Here is a 9616-nt window from a genome sequence, read left to right on the forward strand (position 1 = left end):
TATTCCAACGTACCAATGCTAACCAAATATTTTGTAACGTTGGCCCTACATTGGACCTCAGTTCAAAATATAGTTATTACGTTGGTTCAACGTTGATACAAAGCTGTTTCTTGAAATATCAATGGCACAATTATTCCTCAATACACATGTCTTACAAAATTAATTAAATTCTGTAATTTTTATTTCCCAGATTTATACGACACAATTAATTTCACCATGTTTGGTCAAATACTTTTTTCCTCCTAAAATGTATTACAATATATTCTTTGCCACTTTCACTTTCATTAAAGTATTCCATGGAATGTAACTAAAAGAAGGAAGAGGTAGAAAGTTCAATGTTTCTCAAGTACATTCCACATCACTATGTCCACTACTAAATATCGCTTTGATATAAGAGTCTTCAAGTTCTAATTGTAGAGTTCTGGAAGGTCATACTTGAATCACTTATCACTTTTTCTGTTGTTTATCTGTTCTTAGAATCCATGTTTTCCAACACATATAAATCAGTCCCTTCCATATACAGAAAATTCCACATCAATAGTCTCAGAGTGAAGAGGGCTTTTCCATCCCGGCATTTCCTGTAAACGTTAAGATTGTCATCAATTAAAATAGTATTCTCAAATGTTCATCAGCATCACACATATTTTTAAAGCAATCCTGAAGATTGAAGTTCACATTATTAATTAGTAATAACAAATACAAAATAGTTACTTACATTTCACTGGTTAACATTTTTGCGTTCACTTACAGATCCGGACATATCTGCTTTGTTCAAGCCCGCCAATTCCTATAAAAGTTAAGATCGTCATCAATTACAATTGTTTAATCAGCTACCCGGTACCAATAATTTGAAAGCCTACATGCAGGCCATTACAATGGTGTGCATTTCACATTATTAATTATTTCAATAACAAAAACAAAAGCTATACTTACATTGAAAGGATTAAAATTCTTGCGTTCACTTAAACATACACATACGCTTTGCAATTGTTCAAGTGCGCGGTTTAAAAAAACTGATTTAAATGACGGTTTCCTTGGAGACCTATGAGTCACCTGCCGAGCCAGTGAATTTCACCAGTGACCTATTTATTTTGGAGCCCAAAACATGCAAAACACAGCACTTTAAATTTCATTCAATGATGCTAAATATAGAATCTACCAAGATACAAAATTACTATAATTATGTAATTCACAGACTTATCAGGATTGTCTCATAATTTCCATTCAATACATAATATAGATCACATTTTTATAATGAGTTGCTTATATCATTACCGTCGATATACAATAGATAAATCTAAATTGATGAATACTTTTCGCAACATTGGGCCAACGTTGGACCAGCATTTCATCTCAAACATTACAGGCTACCTGTACATGTACTAGTAATCCCATATTCCTACTATTGGACCAACTCCAGTTCAGTCCAGCACGCCCAACACAGAGCAATGCATTATTATATTGTCAACATTTATTAAGCTGGGCCAACGTTGGGCCAACATTGAATAACCAACAATAAGTGGCAATGTTTTGTGTCAACATGTACTCAGTTACACCTACGTTGGGCCAACATTTCATACTCAACACACGATGGTCTTGATCCATGTCAACATTTACTCGGTTGGACCTATGTTGGGCCAACATCTTAATGTCCAACACCAAGTCGCTATGTTTCTTGTCAACATGTTACTACAATGGGCCAATATTGGGCCAACATCTTATGCCCAACACCGTTGGTTTAGTTTTCATACCAACGTAATTGAACGTTGGACCAACGTTGGGCCAACATCACATGCCCAACACCGTTGGTTTAGTTTTCATGCCAACGTAAATGAACGTTGGACCAACGTTGGGCCAACATCACATGCCCAACACCGTTGGTTTAGCTTTCATGCCAACGTAAATGAACGTTGGACCAACGTTGGGCCAACATCACATGCCCAACACCGTTGGTTTAGCTTTCATGCCAACGTAAATGAACGTTGGACCAACGTTGGGCCTACATCTGTTCCCCAACGCCAACACTCTACCAACCATACTACCAAAAATCAACGTTGGCCCAACGGAGTCATGCTATCTGGGGTTAGGACTGTGTAAGTATATTCACTTTAAGTGATTTAAGAAATGAATTTAATTTTTGAAGATTCATGAGGTTATGAACTATGACGCTTCACGTTGGCATATTTCATAAAGCGCGTTAGCGCTTCATGATAAATATGCCGGCGTGAAGCGTTGTAAATCATATACCTCATGAATCTTCATAAACCTAAATTCATTTCTTATATTTACATTATTTTTCTGGTGACTTGCCATAAATTTATGCCGTTTAATTGTCATTTATAAAACAAAACAGTGTGCACTATATTTTTGGACTTTTTGACCTCAAGAGCGGTATTATGACATAACAATGGAGATATTCATGCTTATTCGTGATAATACCTAATGTATTTATGAGAAAATATACTGCATTTTATTTTGTAAAGAATCATAGGGGAAATTTACTGGAAATGTAATTATTATACTATATAACTTGAATTCTGGCCAACTCGGTACCTTGTTTATTCGGCATCTGGTTAACTCGGCACCAAGTAAAGTGAATTCGGCACCAGGTATATTCGGCACCTAGTAAACTCGGCACCTGGTATATTCGGCATTTAGTTAATTCGGCACCTATTTTATATGACTTACTTTTCACAATTAATTGACGATTTGCAATTATTGTACGCACTGTCTAGTTTTTTTTTTTCTTTTTTTTTTTAATCTTTCTCTAAACATAAAGTTTAAAAATTAAAATGTTACAGCAGTGACACATTCACCATAAAAGTAAACAAGTAACAGAATACACGAAACGAATCTAGAAAAAATGTGATAGTAAAGAAATGTTTTTAAGTACGGCTCCGTGTAAAAATCATGCAGACAGTACAGAAAAGGTGATTCATCGACCATCTTCAAATTCAATAAAATTGGGTTTAATATATTCATTTGGGTCTAAAATGAATATAAACAGTTGATTTTGTTATAATTCTTCTTTTTTCATATTGCCAGGGATAAAGAACTTGAGGTGTAATTTTGTATAGATAGTGTGCAAATAATGCCTAATTCAGAAAAGAATATCTTTAAAACCCTAGAAGATGTACAAAAACTTAATACATAATTCAAGTGAACATGGAAGGCTTAATAAAAATTTACTTTAATATTTTTGTGCAAACGAAGTATTGAAAAGATACAATTAAGGTGTTTAAAATCGAGAATTTGTCAAGATTCTTCAAATGAGTTATCTCCCTTTGCAGTTTTACATAGGTGGCGCTAGTAAAAAAAAATGGCAGCCTCAATGGTTGGCTGTACGGTAGTCTCGTTTTCCCCAGACTCTCGCTCTCGAGACTTTGTCCGAGCGAGAGTCTGGTCTGATTCCTATTTAATTTTTGTAATTTCAAATCGAGGCTTACCGAGAAATCGGTATGGATTTTCATTGGCTGATACATTCTCGTCGATGCTAAGATAGGTATTCTTTAAAAAGTCAGAGGCTGCGCCTTTACTTTTATCTGGTTTTATAATAAAATACCTTTGTCTGCTTTACAAGGAACAAAAAAACGCACATATCTTTGTTTAAAAAGTAAATTCTCACATGTATTTTCATGGGAGTCGCCATCTTGTTAGCGGTTTAGCGACCTCTACTGGTTACAAAAATTAAATAGGAATCAGACCAGACTCTCGCTCGAGCTAACTCTCGAGAGCGAGAGTCTGGGGTAAACGAGACTAGCTGTACGGTAGTGTACTGTACGCTGCAAAGTTATTTTGATGCATCCTGTGATGTTTATTGCAAAAATATGTGTGAAGTGACATAAATTGGTTGAAAGGATTCTACAAGAACAGATTAGGCATAGTTTTCGGGCAAAAGTACAGCCATGTGTCGTGTTGATTAGTATATTAACCTTGTTGACGTTCTCCCGAAATGGTACTCGCCTACTGACACCGTTGTGGTCTATCTCAGAAGTTTAAATTCTACGGTAATCCACCAGAGTCCAAGAGTAAACTCTCAGAGAGGGGTGGAAATCCGATTTTATCAGCTTACTCGACTTGGAGAGGGAAGATAATGTACACTTGGGTAGTTACATTTGACCAGGTAAGATCAGGCCCAGAACACTGTAGAACAATTTCTTGATTAAGATAATTAATGTTGTAGCTTGAAATAGCTATGTAGCTTTAATATGTTGACGGTGCAACCGTTAGGGCGAACGCGTATACTTATCCATTTACATTTAGATTGGATATGTAAATCCGCACGTAGATTCTGACGTCATATGACGTCGTTTGTATGTTGCTTTACCAAACCAAAGCCTGAACAAGGCTGATTTCAATCAGTTTATTACTATCTTTCTGCAATGAACAGATAAATTCATTAAATCAAGACAAGTTTATTATTCGTTTAACTTTTGTTATTATTCTCGCGAGAATGTTGCTTTAGAGTTTGTGTATGAAGCAATGCATTGTGGGTCTAAATTACTGCGGTAAAAAATTCTTTGGAATGAATGCAGTAGTCTGAATTTTCTCTTTGCCCAGGTGTTGTCATCAGAGCTTTCAGTTACGTGCATCACTTTGTAGTTTGCGACCCTTGCTGCACTCGCTATTAATCTATTCAAAATAGCTTGGTAAAGCTTTTTATATGAAGTCAAAAGTATTTTACAAGTCCTATATTACAATGTATTATGAGTCTTTAATAAAAAGGAAAAATCATAGATACTTGTTAGTTGTAGTGTTGCAGCTGTTGAATGCTTTTAATTAAGCAAAAGACGAATTTCCATTTTCTTAAGAGCTCGGGTATACTACTGTTAATGGAAGGTAATTTTCAGCACAATGTTTTTGTCTCTACTCTAGCATTCTACAATTAATTGAATGAGTCCCCAAGCATGACAGTCTACTATTTGTTAATACAAATCAGAAGCGACACACGGTTTTCGTCAATTTACTGCATACTTTATTTAGTGACTTCATCACCAAAAACAATAGAGTTTCTTTTAATTACTTTATACAGCCAAAATTGAAAGATTAGTTTCCAAAGACACTGCTCGATGCTCACATTTAAAATTGTAGTTTTAGATGATAAATATAGTGAACCTTCAGATATCTGGACGCAAGATATCCGAACGCTTTAGTATTCGGACGATTTTTCATCAGAACGAAAATTTTTAATGTTATTTTGTCTTGTTTAACTGGTAATTCAGGTATCCGGACACTTCACATATATGGACAATTTGACTAGGAACCAAAGCATCCGGATAAATGAGGTACCACTGTAGTTACTTCCAATACGTACCATACAAACCTTGTGATGTTTGCATGTCTTACTTTTGATATTTGATTGAGGGGTTAAATGACAATTGTGCACCTTGTGCTGCTGTCTAAAACTACGAGGGCTGTTCAGAAATTATTGAGACAATTACATTTACTCCATAAAGGATGGAGATAATTTCATGAAAATTCATCAACATTTCATAAAGAACAAATAAAACACTTATGCAAAATTTCTAATTCCTATGATGATAAGAAAAGTTTCGATGAAATGATAAATATGCATATGTCCATCGACCCGGAGCAGCATCACTACGTCAATAAACGTCAGTCGGATGTGGTTTCGCATGTAAAATGATCGGGAAGCTTTTATTATTTTTCCCTCTTTGTAATTACATATAACAGTACAAAAATCAAACAGTCTTTTTTCTTAAACTATTTCTTAAAAATGTATGCTGTTGCTACCCGAGTGTAAAATTTTCATTTGTGGGAAAACATGACTTGAAATCATGCAGTGCCGATTTATGCAACGCGGCTTTAATACCGTAACGATATTAATACGGTACGTGATAATTGATGGTCGTCCGGAGCTTTTGATTTTACTGTGGTTGAATTAATTGTGAAAATAAAAATTTATACCAATGAAATAACAAGAGCTTACATATTATTTTCCTCGTTGTTATAGTTTAAGCAGGTCATTGAGTCTGGAAAAGAGTTCTACATTGCGCTACACAAAATGTTAGGTATGTTCACTGCTCCGCCCTTGACGTCAAAATCCATTTTTTCGGTCTTAGCAGATTTCTCTACCGCGCTTAATTTTTTTATGATCTCTGTATTCCTGATCAAAATTATAACAAAGTTGCACAACATGAATTAGAAATAAAGCTGAAAAATTATACACATAAACTGAATTATTTTCGCTCTTATTATGGGTCCACGAAGAGTTAGAAAGTTAGTGTTACATATTTTTGATATCCGATTTCGAGGCTGCTCCGGGTACCCCTACTGATGAGGCATTTATATACCATTGTACAGAAAATATTAATTATTTGTAAAATATGTTTTGCTTTTATTGATTCTTAATGTATGTCAAACATATATGCAAATTTTCACCGAAAGACGTTCATTAGAAAGCAAAATATGTATACACAATGTCTCAATAATTTTCGAACAGCCCTCGTATGTAAAGAAAACTGATAGCCAATTTACATGCAAATTTAAGCTGATGTGTCATCAGATAATCTTGTCGTCTAGACCTGTTTAAGTTACTGTGCACTCCCCTATGTGCGGTGAGGCATGAATAAGTATGATGGTATGGTTAAGGCAGTGTTTGAAATAACTGTTGCTCATCCGCCTGAGATGCACAAATTTTGTCACATGCAAACAGATTTGTAACAGATTACAGATTTGACACCTGACTGAAAATGAAAATCTTTTCAAAAACTTGACATTGGTCAAGACTATTGAATAAAAAATAAAGGGCTTTTCTCATTGGGATTCAAAACCAAGGCACACATGGATCTTAAAAAATAGATAGAAAACTTGGAATGGTTTAAGTAACAATCTTTTAAAATCTTCTCAAGAACAGCAAAGTGATGATATGGAAGCATTCTCTGGTGTTGTAGTGTATAAATAAATTGGTTAAGTTAAACCCCCCTTTGGGTAGGATGGCGCCACAATGGGGATCAAAGTTTCACATTGCAATATATAGGGGAGAATCTTCCCTAGAACAGCAAAGCCATGATTAATATTGTACTGATATGGAAGTCATTGGAAGAAGCCTCAAGTAATGTAGATTCTGTTTAAATTGTACTAAAGTTAAAACTGGAGACATATTGCAAATGATGAAAAATACACTAGTAGAAAAGATATTTCACATACAGCAAAACTCGTTTACTATGAACACGGATATAGCGAATTCATGGATATAGCGAAGTTATTTCAGATCCCCAGCTATATAAATTTAACAAATTCCTTATATGGATATAACGAGTAATTGTTGTAGCAAAGTAATTTCATAGGTCACGGTGACTTTGTTATAACTTTGTTTTACTGTATTTCATAAATTAGTATTATTGTTTTTTAGATGAATTAAACCCAATTTTATTTTCACAGAATGTATGCGATGGACTGTATCATGGTTTTGAAGGAAAAGGTTACACTATTTATTACAGACAGCAAGAAAACATCACTGAACACCACCAACTAATAAGACTCCAAAGGTGGGAGAATATATGTCATGCATTTATAGATTTTTAATGAAATTACTGCATTATATAAACTTGATATTCCATGTAAAGTAATTTATAAAATCAAAATAACCATTTAGTACTTTAATAATAATGTAGCATAAACTAAAGAATTCTAATTGATGAATGATAAGTACATGTACATGTATATTGTCATTATTATTTTAGGAATAATGGAAAATAAGATATTTAAAGCTGTCAAAAAGCAGAGATTAGAGTTCAGTGGATTCCATGACGGTACTTTGGATAATGTTAATCAGGCAGCAATTCTCTTCCCAAGGATCTTAAGTGCTTTTAGAAGAGGCTAATAAACAAAGGACAGTCACTTACTACAGAAGAGAAGCAGGGGAGATTAGTGATATTCTGAGTGGCATGACTGCACCTTACAAAGATGTAAAACTTTAAAAATTGTGTTTACAAATACAATGATTATATGATAAATGTATCTAGTAAGGCCAAAAGAAAATATACTCTTGTATCCTGTCCCCAGACCAAAAAATTAGGGTAGGTAGGTAGGGAAAAAATTTTATTTTGAAAACTCAATGGATGCAGAACATTTATCATGTAATAACAAGAAAATGATATGTTAACAGTTTACAGAGCAAGTTTGGTAATGAAGATTTATAAAGTAAAGGTATCCTGTACACTTGTGATGTATTAGTTCTGTTAATATTGTTGGTCGACTTTAGTATTTTAGGAAAATAGTCACCCAAAAAATGAAAATGTGATAAAAACTTTTAGGGTCGGAGGGTAAAATGTAGGGTAGGTCGCGTGACATGAAACGAGAGTATTTTTATACCCTGCGCAAATGAAGTTTAGGGGGTATATAGGAATCACCTTGTCCGTCTGTCCGTCTGTCTGTGCAATCGTGTCCGGTCCATATCTTTCTTACAGAGGGACATTAGAATCTACTACTCCACACTAAGATTGCTCATGACCTAAGGGTGTGTCATGACCTTGACCCAAGGTCATTCGGAGAAGTTCAAGGTCACTGGAAGAAAAATTTCATAATTCATGTCCGGATCTTTCTTATGGATAAACTTGGTAGGTTCTCATTTCACTGAAAGATTGCCCATGACCCAAGGGTGTGTCATGACCTTGACCCAAGGTTATTTGGGGAAGTTCAAGGTCACTGGAATAAAAATTTCATAATTTGTTTTTGATACATATCTTTATTATGGAAAAACTTACTTCTGAAAAACCCAGCGGGGGGTATTTTGTCCCGTTCTAGTTTATTTTGGCCTAATCAATATTGATATGATTAATATTTTCAAATGTTTTTTACATTTTACTGTTCATTAATGAAAAAAATAATTTGTGTTGTATTTGAATTTGGAAATGTAAAGGAATTATTTTAAAATGTGAACTGATATTCTTACATGTAAACATGCACTGGCGTGTGTACATGGTGTATATACATGTATATTGGGACTCTGACAAAAGATGATGCTACTTCTTTTTTTGGTGAAATTATTAATCACAATGATTTTTTTTAATTTTCCATAGGGTATGGTATATATGAAACCTACTCAGCCTTTTTGTTTGGCTATTTTTTAAATCATAGATATATTTTATTTTCTTGATAACTGAAATCCTCAAAAAATGAAATTTGTTTGTTTTTTGTTTACATGAATTATCTCCCCCTTTCAGCTTGAAATTAGAGATAATACTGTAGATATAGATATAATTTGATTAATGAAAATAAATAATTGTGTTGTATTTGGATTTGGAACTATAAAGAAATTGTTTTGAAATGCTACTTATAATTTAACATGCATATTAAATATATACATGACATTTATTTGACCGTGTCGAAAAAGTGAATTTCCCATTTTTTGTATAAAACTCTTCAATGGCTTTTGGAAATTAATAATTAATTGCACAAAGATGTTTTTAATATTTTATTTGCCATAAGGTATGGTGTCTAGGAAATAAACAATGCCTTTCTGTTTGACTGTAGTGTATTTTTTCTTTAAATTTTTTATCATATAGCTGAATTTAGCTGTAAATCCTTTTAAAATTGAAAATTTCAGTTTTTCTCGACATGGATTATCTCCCCTTTTCAGCTTAAAATTAAA

The 9616-nt window shown here is 33.8% G+C and overlaps 1 long non-coding RNA gene across 1 annotated transcript; it reads right to left on the reverse strand.

Annotated features, from left to right (window-relative positions):
* Positions 1 to 201: 201 nt before the first annotated feature.
* Positions 202 to 1115, reverse strand: LOC134244867 (uncharacterized). Its single transcript, XR_009987304.1, has 3 exons — positions 934 to 1115; positions 716 to 787; positions 202 to 578 (listed from the first exon to the last, which is right to left on the reverse strand). It is a non-coding gene; the product is annotated as an uncharacterized LOC134244867 (long non-coding RNA).
* Between the last annotated feature and the right edge of the window lie 8501 nt (positions 1116 to 9616).

The sequence above is a fragment of the Saccostrea cucullata genome, unplaced genomic scaffold, assembly GCF_032062105.1.
Source record: "Saccostrea cucullata isolate Sc308-1 unplaced genomic scaffold, CSIRO_AGI_Scuc_v1 ctg2358, whole genome shotgun sequence".
NCBI classification, from domain to species: domain Eukaryota; kingdom Metazoa; phylum Mollusca; class Bivalvia; order Ostreida; family Ostreidae; genus Saccostrea; species Saccostrea cuccullata.